The sequence below is a fragment of the Perna viridis genome, chromosome 14 (genome assembly GCF_037379345.1).
Source record: "Perna viridis isolate PV_CMFRI_1.1 ecotype Kerala chromosome 14, ASM3737934v1, whole genome shotgun sequence".
In the NCBI taxonomy this organism is placed as follows: Eukaryota; Metazoa; Mollusca; class Bivalvia; order Mytilida; family Mytilidae; genus Perna; species Perna viridis.
In genome coordinates this window covers 25,280,228-25,297,952 of record NC_142458.1, presented here as the reverse complement: position 1 = coordinate 25,297,952, position 17,725 = coordinate 25,280,228, and the positions used below count along the sequence as shown (strand labels likewise).

The 17,725-nt window shown below is 32.4% G+C and overlaps 1 pseudogene across 1 annotated transcript; it reads left to right on the top strand.

Annotated features, from left to right (window-relative positions):
- The first annotated feature begins 4,888 nt into the window (after nucleotides 1-4,888).
- LOC148598760 (uncharacterized) lies at nucleotides 4,889-8,260 on the top strand (annotated as a pseudogene). Its single transcript, XR_015918354.1, has 3 exons — nucleotides 4,889-4,915; nucleotides 7,029-7,238; nucleotides 7,478-8,260. The product of XR_015918354.1 is annotated as an uncharacterized LOC148598760 (transcript).
- The last annotated feature ends 9,465 nt before the right edge of the window (nucleotides 8,261-17,725 follow it).

The following is a 17,725-nucleotide window of genomic DNA, read 5'->3' as shown; positions in this document are numbered from 1 at the left end:
CCCAGTTTTTAGCGGAGTCCGAGTTGCTCATTCACTTTTGTTACTTTGTATGTATGATTTTAGTTACTTTATGTTCTTTGTTGTGTATGTCTCTTTTCCATGTCTGGTCTTTGTCCCTGGATTACATTCTTTTGATTACCGCTATATTCTTGGTTCCCTTGATTACTCTAGACAATTGTTTTATTTTCTTTTGAAAAATGTATTCAAATTTCCAATACAGATATCGATGTTTTCGTAAAAACGAACCATTGAAGTTGTTTTTGCTGTCCGTTTATTTGATTACTCTTTCGAATTGTGATTATTTGTTAATCCTCACAGTATCATTTACTTGGCCTTTCTTCGAATGTTTTTGTTATTATGATACGTGTCTTTGGGACTTGTTTTATTAATCTTCGTGAACACTTATGCATTCCTATCAAACAGGAGAAAACAGTATTTCTTACAGCTGTAATAAAAAAATAATGGTATAGAAATTGATTCTGGTAAAATGGAATGTAGGCTACCAGATGACAAATTTATGTCAAGACACTAACAAAATTGAGGAAATTGTCAGGTAGAGAGTTACCTTAAGGACTTTTCAATCTCGCATAGGACATTTGATTTTTTCTTGCTTAATTGTTTATCTTTGTTGGGCATTTCTATAGATGTTGGTAGATTTGACCACTGTTTTTTTAAGCGTATCATTACATTAGACTTACTACATCATGCCAATATCCAATTTGAGAACAAAATCTTGAAACTATTAATGGTTAATAAGTGTTTGTTTGATGATATCTCGTTTTCATCAGATCAGCTATCGCTTTACACAGATACATGCGGCTCCATTGGATCTTCAGATGTTAATATTATAGGTTGGTTTTGAATTGGCTTAATTGCATTGCTTGAGGTAGGAGTTTTCAAAGGAGAGTGTTTTGGCATGAAATAAAAATTATATATCTTGCGGGATCGTTTGCTTTTTTTTTTATACTGATTTCAACTTTTTCTCACATTTTCGCATCTGTTCTACTCTAACCGTATTCGTTGAGGGTATATTGTTTCAAGACAATTTTTACTGCCTCCCGAAGGCCTTTGTCTGAACTATTTCTAGATATATAGACTCACCGTTGTTTGACAATTTTTTCAATCTATAAATTTTACAAACATCATATTACAAGACTAAAATTAGACAACACTCTGTGTGACCTAAAGGGAGCTGCCAATACACATACACATTTAAGAAAAAAATGATTTGCATCTTTGAAACTAGTATGCTTTAGTACAAGTGTTTAAACGGCATTACTTATGGTATAAACCTATGTTGTTGTAAGCTTGGAAGTCCGTGTTAGGCTCATTAGAAAATGATATACATTCCGTACTTAATCGTCCAGTTTTTACTTTACATACATACACCACCGTCTTCAAACACACGTTTCCCACATGTACATGGTCATGCCGTGCTCCAACAGTTTATTACAGAGCGTCTTTACAAGTTTGTTACCTTTACAAATTAGAGTAATCACAAATTAAGGGACACAGTTATCGAATAGGGGTCTTTAATTATGCACCCCGTAAGGGGTAATCAGAACAATATATACAAACATTGGTCGTTTGAATTCAAATGCACTGCTGTATATATACGCCTTAACAATCTTTCCTTAGGCCACGTGTTATTTTTTTGCACAAGAGGAGATCAGGATTTGCCTGCACTTATGTTTCTGATGTACTTTTATTTAGTTGGTACAATTGTTACAACGTAGTAGTTGAAATGTTGTAGAACATGATCTTTTAATGTATTATAAACCAGTTTACTTATATGTATGTGTGATTATGTTCAATCAAAGTATAGTAACATGTATTGTTATCCCTGTATGTACAAATGTAGGATCATTAGAACGATTCAATGTCTATTGAGGTAAGGATTTGCTTTCTCAATTTCTCATTGCAACTCTATTATACCAACACCTGCTCACTTAATATTTACTTGTGTGTTGTGTGTTGTGTTGTTTGTGTTGAATATCTAGAGAAGTTAAAGATATTTGAAATGGAAACAACAGTTATTAATAAATCTTTCCAAGCTAGTTAAATCCATACCTTTGTATTTTCATTTTTATGTGAAATTATCGACTATTAATATGATTTCATTTTATGAGTTGGTAATTATGTATTTAATTCAGTTATTGAATAAAACACCATTTTCACGGAGTCATAGTCATGCTTTATGAACATTTATCTTTGAATGAAAGGTTATATCTCTTAATGAATCTATTCCTCATATATGATTATCTTTGTATTAAGTTTTAAGCCATTTTTGGCGGATAGTTCTGCCATGAAACTTATCTTTCAAAATCTAACCTATTCTAAGTTCTTAAAATGAAGCAAAACAAAGATTTTTTCCTGGACTAAGAACATTACGGCTGTTGACCAATTTCTTACCGTGAATTAATAACTTTTGTTTTATTCAGATGTGAGTTATAAAATCTATATTCATGGACTACAACGATAAGGCAATCTCTGTACATCTCTACAACTTCCTATGCATTTTTTATGGATCTGAAGAAGTTGTTAAGTTACGTCGAATTTTGTACTCTGCTGGTGAAGTGTTAAGCAACGGCAACAATTCTCATACCACTCTAAGTGGAAGTAGAGCTGAAGGTTTGAAATTGGAAGGAAGTGATTATGATGAAATGTGGTTATTTAAAAAAATCGTGTATATGAGTCTTCATCCCACATTGATTATCCAAATAAAATAATAAATAACACAGACATGTCTTACAAAAGATATAATAACGAGCTGATGGAATATTCTGTCAACATAGAAGATTCGACATACTTAACAAATTCAATTTTTCGAGATCTATCAAACAAAGATCACGTTGTTCATGTCCTTGTAATGGTGAAAAGTGAGAATGGTGAAACAGAATGTTTGATTTGTTTCAGATGTCGAGAGTGGATTTCAATAGTAAGGCCTTGGACTATGAGAGTACGGGGATCTTGGCCAAACTCTTAACTCATTAACGACAGTCCTTATGGCGTACTCTATGTTCCAGTTGGTTGCAAAGCGTCAAAATATTAAGACATAGAATGGCGGATATCATTGTCTATAGCGGAGAAGCAGTTGATTCATTCATTCACCCATACCCAGTTTTTATGTAATGCTATGATGAAGACAATACTATCAACAATAATCAAGAAAACCCACAAGGAACTGTTATGTTCGTACTTTATCAAAACCATAATGTTCGGGCTGTCCGAGAGGAATGTACAAGAGTTTTGGACACCTGAAAATCTACTGCTTTGCTTCAACACTAGTTTAAAACGGTTATTATATTGTGTACAACATCGAACCTGTTTATATTACTTTATACCAAAGATTAATTTCAATTTCTTCGAAGACAGATTAAGTGATTCTAAACATTAAAGTTTAGTATCAAGTTTATACAACGTTTACAGGTTGGAAAGTCTTACTACATACCGAAACAATGCTGAACTATTGTGCAGATTATATGATGCTGGTGTTATTGTATAGTCCGTCGTTTCACTAATTTCATACATAAATCTGAGTTTTGAATGGAATAGTGTCCAAAAATTCAATCTTAAGAAAGTTTTCTTACATTTTGCTTTGACATTTACAAGAAAAGTGATGCTATACTTTTTTATCGTTATCAGGTAGCATTAAAGTAGGAACCAACATGACTTGTCATTTTCTGTACCGTAACAAACATTGTTACCACCAATACAAATCCATTTTACCTTACAAGATATACAAGACAGTTTTAGATGTGGCTAATGGTTTAAAATGACAATCTTTCTAATTTGTAGTTTTATATTACTTATAATTTCAAGATTACATTGTGAATAAATGTTTCCCTGTGTTTTCTAGTCTTGGACTGAACATTTAATACATGAGAAAATATCCCATTATGAGCCTGCATCTGAATCATGTTCTGGTAATGTAACAATTAAATGTTAGGTGCATAAAAATAAACTGTGAATTACAATTTAAATAGTGAAACATTATTAGTGTCTTCATACCAGGATCTTGTTAGTTGTCGTCACTGGCTACGTCAAATAGTGTTGTCTTTCTTTCTCGTGCTCTAGTATATCAAATTCTATCAGTTAAAAATGTAGATGGTGTGATTATGAACGACTAGTAAACTAGTTTGTTTGTTTGTTTGTTTGTTTGTTGGGGTTTAACGTCTGAGCAGCAATATTTCAGCTATATTCAGACAATGAACATAAAATGGATGATAAAATGAACATGAAATGATAAAAAAAAGGATGGGTCACAAGGATAATAGGGTCGACAAATTTTGATTGCCACTAGAAAAAGGGGGGATGGGTAAGGTCGGGCAATTTAGCCTCCTGTGGCGGAGCGCAAAGGTTCCTATTCCTATCGAATACCACAGCAGGGTTCTTTAACGTGCGAAGAGCATGGCATCTTTCCCAACACGGTGCACCACTATGGTTTGCGGTCAGGTTTTCCGTATTATAGCCTGACAACCCCAGCATGTAACATGCCAGGGGTACCCCATTCCACCACCTGGGGCACACACCCCAGTTGCTCCTCTGCAGAGCGCCTAGCCCCCGGCTAGGTTTCTGAGCAGTATTTAGTCGCCTTTTACGACAAGCTTAGCGCTGCTGCAGGCCTATTCTTTTGACACCCGGACCTGCACGGGGTAGTAAACTAGTAAACTAGAGTTCGGTTTTTATTATCAGATGTAAATGAATCTGTAACAAAATTTTATAAGGGGTTGGTTCACTGTTCAAGATATTCGGCCCAACTATTTCTTGAAAATTCAAAATTCCCCCAACAGTAATATTTGTTGCTTATAATAAACTTTCAATGTCGTCTTTCAACAAAATGATATTGTAGAAAAAGTTCTCTGTCACTTCAGTGAAATAAATAGCTATGTCTCATCGATGGTATGATCGTTTGGTGAGTTTTTTCACCGATTTCCCTACTTCAAACGAAAAATGTAGTATCAGTGCAGCTGTCGAACATCTTCGTATTTTTATGATAAAATCGTCGCTTATATATCTACGTCCACCTTCAAAATCTAAGATTTGAGAAATGCGCTCTATTAAAATCGTTAAGTTGTTTAACTTTTCAGAAGGGTGTTTTGTTTACGCAAATCGGAACATTCCGTTCTGACCGCGTTTTCGTTGTTTATTTTGCCATGGAAACCGAAGCGACATCATCGTGCCAGATTACGAACTTTACAATGTTGATGTTTATGATTTCATCAAAACCGCTTACAGTTCATGTACAGAAAAATAATATGTAATCTTTATTAGAAATGTAAGTATACCATCTATCCATAAACCTCAGTTACTCTTATTCCTTCTATAAAGTAGTAAACCGAATAGGTGAAATATGTTTGGAAGCGGCAGCAGACGACCACATCGATAGTAAAGTCAAACATCGAAACTGGTCAAATTTACTAGATTCTCTATACATTTAGTATGTTTTAATTCATATACAATGAAAAATAAATGTAGGTTAAGATATATGACAGCAAGTTGTTGGTAGTGGCAGCAAAATTCAAGAATGAGAAAAACATATTTTACTGTCGGATCTCGAATTATCTTCCCGGGTTGATTTTGATATTTTAACATTTCCGTACAAACTTCTTCTTATGCAAATGTATAACAAGCACAAGCTAGTGCAAATACATATGGATACATTACTACATATCTTATGTTATTCTACACACTCAAATCTATGGCAAGCCAAAGTGGACAAAAATGCCTATTTATAAATATTTATAAATAATTATAAATATTTGTAATTCAATTTATTAATATTTATAATTCATTTATAACTATTTATAATGGTGATGTTATTTATAAATATTTATAAATGAATTATAAATATTTATAATTGTCTTATATTTATAAATATTTATAATTCATTTATTAATATTGTTAAATCATTTATAAATATTCAATTGAATTGTAAATATTTATAATTATTTATAAAATACTTATAAATAGGCATTTTGTCCACTTTTGTTTGAATTATAAATATATATTATTGATTTATAAATATATATTATTCAGTCATTAATTTATAATTCATTTATAGATATTTATAATTGCCATATTCAGAAATATTTATAATTCAATTATAAATATCAATAAATGATTTATAAATATTTATAATTAATTATAAATATTTATAATTGAATTATAAATATTAATAATTGAATTATAAATATTGATAATTGAATTATATATATTCATAAATGAATTATATTTATAATTATTTATAAATATTAATAAATAGGCATTTTTGTCCACTTTGGCTTGGCATACAAATCAAAGGTAAGTGGTTGACTAATACTAACACCCTAAACAGTTTCTTTTTCCAAGATTTGTATACCAACAAAGATATAGTATTATAGTACAGGACTTTGAAACTGCTTTTTCCTTGGGCATCTAAAATTTTAATCCTTGGGCAAAGTCAAATATACAGCAGTTTGGCTACACATTCTTATTTTCATTATGATGACAAGCCCTGTATATTTGTCAAAAGTATCCATTGTGACAGCACTAAATGGAATAAAAATTTAAGCCATTTTTTTACTGCAGCATTATACTCTGGGGTGTTTGACATTAAAATAAAAGATTTTGAAGGTTTTTTTTCAATGGAGTAAGTGTACATCAACAAATATAGATCAGCATTATTTTTTCTTTGAAATTTAACATGGCATGCCTTATTTATATTTATCAAATTTGTAGATATATCATTTGGCAAACACCTCCCATTGTTTTCTAAGTTATCTTATAGAATATATCGGATATCTTAAAAACTTTATGAGATATCTTAATAAGGAGTTAACATATATTATACATTTTATTATATATCTTATAAAATATACATGTATAAGTTATCTTATATACTTTATAAAGTATCTTATGAAATTTGTTTACATAATTTTTTATATAGTTTATATGATTAACTTTTAAAGTTACAAGATATCTTATATATTAAATAACATATCTCATTAAAATATTTATAAGCATTATTCTGTCATTTTATATTTCAGATCAGATGGGTAGTTGAATAAGCCAATGCCAGGATTAAGAACTTCAAATACCTTGATCGTGTTATTCCAACCAGCTAGGTTCCATTTATTGGAGTCTATGTCAAAATTTTTTGTGCAATTTTAAATAAGTATTTTCCACCACTGAGCAGTCCATTGAATACAGAGCAGGATGAAGGACTAGCTCAAGATATGCTCCAAAGAGCTTCTGAGGTAATAATTTGATAACTGTTGGTGGATTTACTGATTTTATATCAAGTTACATTATATTTTAAACCGATAAGTGGACACATAATATAAGAATTCATTTTGTTTGTTGAAAATTGGCGCCTCATTTATGTCACAAGTGTTTCTGACTATCAAGTTACAGTATGACCAGCAATGGTCACAATACACCTCCCACAATTTTGTTCACCAGTATTCAGATTATTTATGACAATCGTATGTTGTAGGTCAACACCTTAAAGGAATATGTGAAAACAAATCATTTGGAAAGAAGGTCGGCCAGTTAGGTTGCAATTGAGGAGAGTGACATCATATTTCCTTAACTGAATGAAGAACAACTTCGAAGTTGAACCCTTGGGGTATACCAGCTTATACTCTCTCCTTCCTACATTCAGGAGTACATTGATGGGGAGTCTTCCATATTTATTCATAAAATACAAAACTTGATCAGAATCAAAATTCAAAGTAGACATATTTCTGCCAGAAAATATTTAGTGTGGATAAGGTTTTCTGTAATTGATGTGTAGTCATGGTACTACACATGTCGTGCTGGATGTTGTGTAGTTGGTGTCTGTGTGCATGTAGCTGCTGTTGTATGGTATTTGAGTGGTGCGTGAGAAACAAGACAAACATTTGGTGTACGTGATTGGAGTGTTTATTTGTCTGATGGAAGTGATTTGCCACCAGCTATTGATTCCTCAGAATCTGAGACTGAAGGTAGCTAGTATGATGGAGTGAAAAAGTGAATTGTGGTAATCTATTGTTTATACTATTTGTATTTAAGAAAGCCCTCTATTTACTTACAAAAGATTTGACATCACTTTGAGTTCATTTGTAAAATATTATTTTATCTGAATTATTCCTCACGTATTGTGAATTAAACCAATTTTATATGATCACCAGCTGAATGCGGAAAAAACGGTAGTTATTTGTATGGCAGATAAAAAAACATTTATAATGAAACAAATGTTGTTTTTTAAAAGAAATCATAATAAAGAATTGGTAGTTCATTTGCACTGAAGTTAATTTGATTGTTTGACACTTCATAATGTCTAACATTAACCCTGCTCATAAATGACAGTGGCAAGTTTGCAAATTGTTTTAATAAATTTTAGAAAATGTTCAATACTATAAAGCTTCTCTGAAAGTAGTTAATAATGAAGTACTTTCAGGAAAACATATTAAAATAGATGTCATCATTGCGCTGGTTTAGAAGTAAAAAATGATGATATTATTTAAAATTGACTGGTTTCCATCGAAACATAAAATAAACATTAGTTTGTTTTGTGATTTTTGTTTATTTTGCATTATATACCATTCTACTACAAAGTCTCACACAAAGTTATAAGGAAAGTCAATACCAAAGATGGATAAAATGACAAAATATGTCATTTTAATGAAAAAATTGTGATTTTCCTATGAAAGATTCAATCAGTTGCCATGGAAACGCAGAATTGATATTCAGACATTTAAATATTTTTATATATATATTTCATCGATACCTATCCATCTGTAAAGCTTTTGTCAAAAACTGAGCTTGGGCCAAATTTGGTACTTAGTGAACCTACCCCTTTAGTGAATTATGATCTTACTCTAAATTACAAACATGCGAACTCAATATAAAATACTACCACAATCTTCGTTTTCATGTTGTTTATAACATAAAATATTTCTTTAGTAGTTAATAGTATAGCTAGTGTATATCAATTGAAGCTATAGAAGCAGACATCTTTTTAACTTAGATGTTACACTTTCAACACAGTGTAAATATTCATCTAGAAAATAAAAATAACATTATTGCACATATACACTTTACACATATCGATCTATTTGAAAATAGTCCTTAATGTACTTGCCTAGTTTCATGAACTATGTACTCATTACCATATACGTAAATAAATAATGAAGGTAAATCAGTTATGCAATTCTATATGCGATAATTGTAGCGGAAATCAATAGAATGCAATCCAGGGACAAAGACAAGACAAAGAAAACAGACATATACAACAAAGAACATAAAGTAGCAAACGAGTAACTCAGACTCCACCAAAAACTGGGAAGGTTGGACCAGGTCAAAACAGACATACACAGCAAAGAACAAAAAAGAACTAAAATAATACATATAAAGTAACACAAGTAAATGAGCAACTCGGACTCCACTAAAAACTGGGAGGATGGACCAGATGCAACGATAGGGTAAGTTTCCTCGGTTTTTCTAGAAATATCCGCCGAGTTGTACATAAAAAATTATAATGTATAGGAATATATAAGAACCTACCAATTGTGGATTGAATTACATCTAGTTCACATATGATACCAGTTTTATAGTTATCACTTTAATACTAACTTCTGTCGAAAGTAAGGGTTTCCTGAGAACATAACAAGACTCTAAAACTGAAGCAATGCAAAGCTGAACTAACTTTTTAAAAGCGTCTGTCCAGCTTGAAACATAAAGACAAAATTGCCTTAACTCAATAACACAAAACCAACCATAAAAAATTGAACTCACTCAAGAACCAATCAAATACTACAAAAACTGTGTGACCATAGTGTATATGCAAAAGTATATGTACAAAAATAAAGGAATGATTTCATTTCACCAAATTTACGCTCCAAATGAATGATTATATTTTAATTTTATTTTATGTCAATGCATATTCATTTCATATAACAATACAAGTTTATTTTACAATTACAAATAAACACTCTGTTAAGTATTGTTCTGGACAGTTCCATCTCCAAAATCTTAAACCTTCCTTTTCTATCTTCGGATTCTAACCAGTTGATCTTCATTAACCATTCTGGCCGATGTTGTATTGCCTATTAGGGAATGATTTAGTCCTTTAAATATGCAAGTGGTTTTCTGTTTCTCTGAGGTCTAGTAACAACTGACGAATCACGTGGTAGTGTTAGTGATTTTCTTCTACCGTCGTGTTGCTAATGTCCTGGGATCTCTGGTGGGATAATCTGCTTCATCAAGTGATAATCAGTCGATGTATTCGCATCCGGAACGGAAGTGTCATCTTCAGCTTCCTGAGCAATCATCGAACCGAAAACATATTCATTAACAGGGGTTGATTCGGCAGAACTAACATTGTCTTCTTGCCTAAATACCATTTTCCACCGTGACGACTTATACTGGTACCCACAAGTTAGGCTGACTAACTATCTTGTAAGGTAGTCATACTACCACCTAACTGCTAACTGTGTCGACCGTCAAAGGCTAGCGTCTTAAGTAATGTTCTATCTCTCGGTTGAAAAAATAGCTACTTTAACTCGTTAGTCATACTCTGATTTCTGTCTCGTCTGTGATGCGCTGATGTCACGGGATGCCAAATCATATGCATTCTCAAGTCGTCTCTGCATATCGGCTGCAAAATTCGTCTTTGGAACCTCATCTCCGTCACATCCAAGTCGAAAGGCTATGTCCTCAGCAAAAACCAAATGAAAAACCAAGGCTGGTTTTTTGGGTCAGTAATTGTTTATGAACAAGAAATGAAAGTACATCTAGTGTGTTTTTAAAATGTATGATTCTGCTATTTTGTATTTGTTTCTTTTATAAAGACTGCTTCGTGAAGCTGTGCACGACTTTTTTCAAATTTTGACTTTGATTTTTTTTGTTAAGCGGGGCATATAATGTGCTTACCGAATAATAGAGGAGGTATGTTTAAATGTGTGGCAGATCTTCCTTTCCATTGTGAGCTTATATGATATATTTTAAGTTAACCGACTGAGATGCAGAAAAACTGTACTATTTACTTTGGATCTTACTAATTCACGTTACAAGCAGAAACATATGCAACACATTGAATGATATCAGGAGACAATCGTCTGACCAATCCATTGATTTTGTCTGCAAAACGTCGTACATCAAATGTTTACTATCAGAATAATCAAGGGAACCAAGGTTATAGCGGTAATCAAAAGAATGTAATCCAGGGACAAAGACTAGATATGGAAAACAGACATACACAACAAAGAACATAAAGTAACTAAAATCATACATACAAAGTAACAAAAGCAAATGAGCAACTCGGACTCCACTAAAAACTGGGAGCATGGACCAGGTGTACAGGTAGAGTAAGCGTCCTCTGCTTCTCTTGAAAAACCCGCCGAGTTGCTCATAAAAAGTTAAGTCCGGGGTAGACAAACGAGGAAAGGAAAACTATGACCAGCTGAATAAATCAGTTTTCATGGTGCAGATGAATACACCATAACGATCTACGAGTTCATGATGACGACCATAAAACTTCTGTCGTGATGACTTCAATCTTGTAGCAACATAACCCTGCTCCAGAAGCCTATTAGTGAGAGTTCTAGCGATACAAAAAGTCTGCGTAGTTTCGGCAAGCTCTGGCATAACGTATGAGTTGTAATATGAACACTCCATACGCAGGTGCTGAAGAAATGTTGCCACAGATTAAAGGAAAGTTGACAATTCTGAATGAAAAGTCATCACGTTTGTCGTAAGGTTTGGTCAATAGTTTTCCTTTACCATCGATTTCTAAGTGTAGGTCAAGATATGAGGCTGTGTGGTAGCAGTATAGGTCTTATCACTGCTATTATTTTCTACGTCTACCTCTGATAATAAATATTGGATGTAAAACGTTTTGCAGACAAAAACAATGTTGTTGCAAAAAATGCATAGAAAAGTATTAAAAATCAATAGGGCAAGGGACTTACGCCCTCATATGAAATGTCACCTGATTATCATTAATTAATTATATAATAAGTATTATCTGACACTTCCATATTAATAATACAATCTATATATCTTGGTCCTATTTTTATGGATCTGTCACTTTTCCAATAGAACAACCTGAAAAAAAGTATACATATTTTTTTTTCAAAACTGTCTATGTACATATACTTGTCTAAAGGATCTTTTAATCCAGCGACACCTGGACAAATATTACATTTTTCAAATGTTGCAAACCCAAAAACTGTTGAAAAGAGAGTTTTAAAGTGGCGTTTAAAAGTGGGGTTGCTGTTATGTACTTATTTTACTGCACATTAAGCACAAATGTAACAAAGTTTTCCAATGAAAAGGGGAGTTTCTGCTACCAGAACCCTCACCTCGATGCCTTACTAGTTCATCTTCTTTCTTCTTGTTTGCCAATTGCAGGTTGGGAACAAGACCTGAAATTAGGGTAAACCTCCCGTATGGGGTACTATGCCTCATATGGTGTTTTTTTTAATCCATATAAAAATTAAAAAAATGGAAATTTTGATTTTCTATTTAAAAGTGGAAATTTTTATTGTATTTGAGATATACTTCATGAATGAAGTATGTTTTTTATCTTAATATTCAAAAATTTGTGAGCCTTTAAATATTGAATTGTATTTAGTTTGACTTTTAAGAGGGTGCAAGATTGAGACAACTCGTCCCTCGGACGACTTAGACCAAGACAACTCGAACGGTAAAATAAGACAGCAAGCATATTGGGACAATGAAAAATCATAATTATAAAGATGAAGAATGTGTTTCAAATACAAATAAAGAGCTTCGCACAGCACATCATGATACGACCCTGAACAGTTTAGGCAAATATGGACACAAAATTAGCTTTTGACACACTTGCAAATGTAAGCATTGAGACTTACAATTCATTATGGACACAACAACTGATTTGGACACAATATAAAACAAAATTTGAAATTTAATTAAAAATGTTCAAAATCAGATATCTTGACTCACAGATAATTGATTGGGGTGTGGCTATTTTGAACCCTTAATTATACATGTAACTGGAAAACTGAAAGAGATATATGAAATCTGACTGGAAAATCAGGCAGGGATTTTTTTTTTCGGAATCTTATCTAACCAAAATTTAAAAAGTTGATTTTTGGACCTGATCATATTTCGAAACAGACTTTCATAAGGAACAGATTGACATCAGAAGAATAAAAATCAAGTCAGCTTTTCTTTCCAACTCTAATGATCTTCCCACCTTAAGCCCCATATTTCCAAAAGGTGTTCGGCAAAAAGCTCCAAAGACTTTATGGCTCTTCACCATGTCCCTATGAACAATGTGTAGAAATATAGAAAAAAGATTGGTAAGGTTTATTCAAGTTATCGTAAATAGACAGAAGTTAACGGACACCTATGTAGACAACAGGATGAGACCCAAAATATTTGTTTTTGCAGTCACATAAAAAGGCATTTATATTTGTTTGGCCTAAAAATACTGGCTTCTATATGATTAGGGTAATCTGACCCTTCCTCGGAATTTATTTCTACCCTTACATTTTTTTTTTACAATTTTACAAGTACATTGTACATGTACATGTTTATAAGTCAAAGATGACAATAGTCTGTAGTTTTGATTAATTTTTTATTTTATTTATTTTTTTATTTTTTTTTGTCCATGGGACGATGATGTCTTCTATAATAAGGAAAATAAGAATATATTTCATTTGCAGCCTAAAGTTATGTATCACCAGTTTGATTTTTTTTCCTTTTTTGTTTGGGGGGGGGGCTAGGATAACATTTCTATCCTGTTTTTTTTTACTTTTTGGTTGATGAAAATGTACGTTTTGGTCCTGCCTTTATTCTTCGGTACTGCACCATATTTTTATTTTTTGAAATAACGCAAAAATATAAAAGCAACAATAGATACCGTTATATATATATATATGTATTTTTCTGAAGGCCTTTTCTGGCTTGCTATTTCTTGAAAAGTCCAAATCGATGTAAATTGTAAACAAGGACTTGATGAATACCCGCATATAATTACCGATTTTAGATAATCAAGCAGTTTGTACTTGTGTTTACATCTTTGGCTTCACTGAATAACAGGTCACACGTAACCGGAAGTCATATGTCGTTCAAGAAATCAACAGCAAAACGATGTACAAAGTAGTATAAAAACACGTGACAGTAAATAATTACCTTTTTTTCATTTCAGTGCATGTTTAAATTTTAGAAATTGAATCTTAAATTCAATGTAAAATTAAAAATAGTTAACAACACATTTTATAGCGGAGGAATATATTAATCGATTTTGACAGGTCTAGTTGTAAGGATGCTAACAGCAGTTTCCGATGAAAACAACTTGAAACAAATGGTCGCGGATGGAAACTGTTGCTACCTATAGCTAATGAAACAAAGCTGTATTTTTATCAGGTAGCTTTAAAGTGGGAACCAACAAGAATTGTCACCTTCGTTCCCTTAATAAACACAGTTACTATCTATATAAATCAATGGATGACTTCTCTGTAAATGTGCACCAGATTAAATCTATTAAAATTCGAATTGTCATATTCACCGTTATAAATATATTCAGAATATGATATAGGATAGTCAATATTTTGCCAATATCATGCGTTATCTGATCGCTGAACCTGTTATATTTCGTCCTTGCTGTCGGAAGGACTAGCAATTGTTTATCACACATCTTTTCTTGCTATACCTCCTTCAGTGTTTCTGTTATTAATGGATTTTCTCTGTCCACAACATCAGAAACGAACCAGGGTAAAGAAAATCGCCTCCCGTAATCTTATTACAATACGGAAAGAAAATTTAATAGTGAGCGATCAGTTGATGGTATACAAGACAATTTTAGGTGTGGCTAATAGTTTGCTGTGACAGTCTTTTCTATTACAAGTTAAATTTCATTTATAAATTCAGATCAAATTATATGACAAATGCTATGTTTCTACACTATGAATTAACATTCAATTGTATTATACCTGTAAATAAGTGATGTCATTATGTTCCACATCTGAATCATGTTCTGAAACAAAGCTGTCAAAATTAAAATTCGTTGTTAAAAGTTTTAAACCATAAAACGTGATGAGGATCCAATATTGTTTGTGTTTTTAATTGATTATGTAACAATCATATTTTGGATATATACAAATGCACCACATTAAACTGTGAATTACAATTTGTTTGTTTGTTTGTTTGTTAGTTGGGATGTAACGTCCGAGCAGCAATATTTCAGCTATATTCAGACGATGAACATGAAATTGATGATAAAATGAACATGAAATGATGATGAAATGAAAAAGGGATGGGACACAAGGACAATGGGGTCGACAAATTTTGATTGCCACTGGAAATAGGGAGAGATGGGTAGGGTCGGGCAATTTAGCCTCCTGTGGCGGAGCCCTATGGTTCCTACTCCGGGAGAATACCGCAGTAGGGTTCTTTAACGTGCGAGGAACGTAGCATCTTTCCCGACACGGTGCACCACTATGGTTTGCGGTCAGGTTTTCCGTATTATAGCCTGACAACCCCAGCATGTAACACGCCAGGGGTACCCCATTCCACCACCTGGGGCACACATCCCAGTTGCTTTGTGGGCAGAGCGCCCTAGTCCTCGGCTAGGGTTCTGAGCACTATTTAGTCGCCTTTTACGACAAGCTTAGCGCTGCTGTAGGACTATTCTTTTAACACCCGGACCTGCACGGGGATGAATTACAATTTAAATATTACGACAATTTAAATATTAAGACATTTTAGTGTCTCTATACTAGGATCATGTTAGAATACGAAATATCAAATCTAAGAGTTTTAAGTAGCATGAATTGCTAAGTAAAACATTTAAAATCATATGCTCATATTATTTCATCTTACATAATTACTGCCGATAACTGTGGTCATCTTCCCTATGAAGTTTCTAAATTTTCATCGAAGTTTTCAGGAAAATTTATTTTTGATAATTGGCAAATCAGATACATCTTCAGGCAATTTAGATTTTTTTCAAATATAAGGTAAACTATGTTGTACAATTCCGTTCATACCTAATTTCAGCTATATTTTATAAAAATTGGCCAAAGTATTTTCAATTATCAGTTTTCACAATATTACCATTTCTTGTACAAAAGTTAAAGTTTATAGAGATCTTAGTTTTCGAAATATTGTAATGCTCTGTATTTTGACCTTTTTTTCCTCTTAGGCGGCCCTTTCAAAATGCCCGCCTCTTAGCAGTCTTTAAAATTTAAGGTACAACTCCAGATAGTACCGGATATGGGTGCAAAGTTTTGTAAGAATCTGAAAATTTTCCACATTTTGTGGTCGGTGACTTAATAAAATCAATGACATCATCATGATCATGGATTTTCAAATAAACATATATTATGGCATGAATTTCTTTATGTAGAAAAAACTCTTCTAAATAAAACTTAAAAAAACGGTTATATGATTAATAACGTATTACAATTTCTGCCGAACTAGATAAATTCCATAGACTGGTACAAGACGCTGTTAACGAACGTTTATAAAATTCGGTACGAGATCTTACGGAAATAATAAATTTTAACACTCTGACCAGTTTGTTTTTTACCTTTCTGAATACCAAATAGGCAGGTATCGGCAACCTTCTGTGTACAAATAATAAGTTTTGTGATGGCGTTATTATAAATTCTGACATTAATTATAATGCGAGCAGCCGCTTTCTCTGTAAAAAAAATTCAGTTAATATTGCATTTTTAGTACATTCAATTGTTGCACTACACCATACAGTAAGTACAACAGTAATAAAAATATAATACTGTTCTAAACTTTAAGTAAAGCTTCATTTGACATAAATGGTGTTACTCATCGAAATACAAAAATTTGCTAAGATATTATCTTGGAAATGAAATTTTGATATGTCTTCCAATTTAAACATTCATCTTTGGTAACAACAATTTATTTGTTTGCGGTATAAAGTATATCTTCAGAATTTTGGGTTAATTTATCTTTAATAATTTCTAGTTTTATCACATATATCTTTAAAGGTGTCGTCTGCATGTATAGTTGGATTACACTATTTAAGACATGATAAATTATCATTACAAAAAATTATAAAAATAACAAAGGCCCAAGTACAGAACCATCTATCTATGGGATATGAAAATGCAGTTTCACATGAGTACTTTGGTCTCAATCCTGACTGGCTTGTAGTAATAACACTTATTTCAGGCAAATAATTGTTAAAGGTATTGAAAACATGTCTTTTTCATAACGTTTGGTGAAACAGAGACTGAAAAACTCTCGTCCAGTTGTTTTCAAAAGTATTGGGTTCGATGGAGAAATATATCAGTTAAAATAACTGTTGCAGTATCTATAGATATTTCAATACTTCTACTGAAATTCCATCAAGTCCGGTTGTTTTGGCATTTTATATGCTTTGATACTAACAAAATCATTTGACATTTTTGGAATGGAAAATGAGTTGTTTTTTTTAAATTAACTGTGTTCCATCTGGTAGTGTATCATCGAATTGTTGGTCAAACTTATGACCATTATTACAAAGTGAAAGAGTCAGCTATTATGTCAGACTCAGTTATAACTATATTATTTTATTCTACATATACAGTATTTGATCCACTATATCTTGATTGAAGAAAGGGTTTTAGCTTTGACTACTTGTCCTTTGGTTTTTTGCAACTTTGAATTCGGTTGATTTAGTTTTCGTGGAAATTAAACAAAATGTCAAATCATTCGATTTTGGTACTCGGTCGTCTGTAATCAATTCCCATTGTGA